Raw genomic sequence first — 1,584 nt, forward strand, 5'->3', positions numbered from 1 at the left:
GGTCACCTCTACACGTTTTGCCCCCACAGAGCACAGAAGACGGAGCAGCAAGGGCGACCCAAAACCGAAGAGCGGCCAGGGCAGCCAGAGAACCAGAAAGCACCCCCCCAGGGAGAGGAACCTGAAGAGATGGAGGTCTCGGGTGGACCCCCCCAGAGCGGTAAAGAGCAGCGGAGCATCAAGAGGAGGGTGAGTGATCGGCGGACTGGCTCTCCCTCCCGGGAAACTGGTAGAGGTAGAAGAGTCGGGGAAGCCGGTCCAGGCCCTCCCACGATGCCCGCTCAAACGGTGCCTGAGGTGGAGGACCCTGGGGGCACGGCGGCAGTTTTAAAAAGGAGGAAAGGCTCAGGTGGTAGGCTATACTCGGAGGTGGTGCAGGGGGGAACACCGGAGATTCCGACGAGCGCGGAGGACCCGGGGGAAGTACCCCCTGCGGCATCATCCCAGAGGGCCCCTCCCCCTCCCGGCCAGGAGGGGGCGCGGGAAGCCACCTCCGAGGAGGCAGAGACAGGAACGAGCCGAGTACCCACCCCGACAGAGGGGACAGAAACGGACAAGGGAGCTGACCAGCTAGCCCCCATGGAGATTCCGAGCGAGATAGAGTCAATATGGGATCTTACACAGATCCCTCTTTCGGGCACCGTTGGGGGTCCACTAAGTGAGGTAGGTTCCTCTCCAGCATCGCCGTTCACGATAGATTCGGATGCGGGGGGGTGCGAGAGTGTCAGCGAGGTCTTTGGCTTGCCCGGAGACTTCTAAGAAGACCCACATATTTCCTAGTCTCCAATGGCTGCTCTATCGGGACTCACGTTTAATGTCAGAAGTATCGAGAGCCACGTGAGGAGGGTCGCCCTCTTCAACTATCTGACTATTTTTGCTGCCTCCGTCTTTTTCCTGCAGGAGTGCGGCATCCCGCATAGAGCCCAGTACAAAAAATACCAAGATGACTGGGCACATGGACCGTCGGTCTGGTCCGGCTCTAACGAGACCAGGTCGGCGGGGGTCGCCATTCTTTTTAAGGGGAACGTTTTAATTGATGCTATTAATGAAATTTTACCAGGCAGAGTTTTATTGGTCAAGGCTTTTATCAATGGTATTAAATGGCAGTTTTTAAATTTTTATGGATCAGCAAATAAGACAGAGCGAGCAGAGATGCTAGAGATTTTACCCCTTTTTATTAATGATTCTGACCCCCTGATTTTAGCAGGGGATTTTAATTGTATTTTAAAGGGGGAACGCCGGCTTTCTAGCTCAGTGAGCAGAAATTATGATAAGACCTCATCTATGTTAAAAAATCTGATTTTAGACGCCAAGCTCACTGATGCTTTCAAGAAATGCAATCCCAACGCATCAGAGGAAGCCGGCGTTACCTGGAGCAATAAGATCTGCAGCTCCAGGATAGATTTTATGTTCTGTTCTTATCAAGTACTGCCTTTTAGATGTGATTCTTTTACCAACATTTTCTCTGACCATAAGCTTTTATATTTTAAAGTTGATACCGTTTTAAAGAGGAAATCCGGTAAAAATGCCTGGAAGTTTAACGTGTCCCTTTTAGAAGATCCGCAGGGTTTATCCGATTTTATC

Source organism: Eleutherodactylus coqui, chromosome 7, assembly GCF_035609145.1.
Source record: "Eleutherodactylus coqui strain aEleCoq1 chromosome 7, aEleCoq1.hap1, whole genome shotgun sequence".
Classification (NCBI taxonomy): Eukaryota; Metazoa; Chordata; class Amphibia; order Anura; family Eleutherodactylidae; genus Eleutherodactylus; species Eleutherodactylus coqui.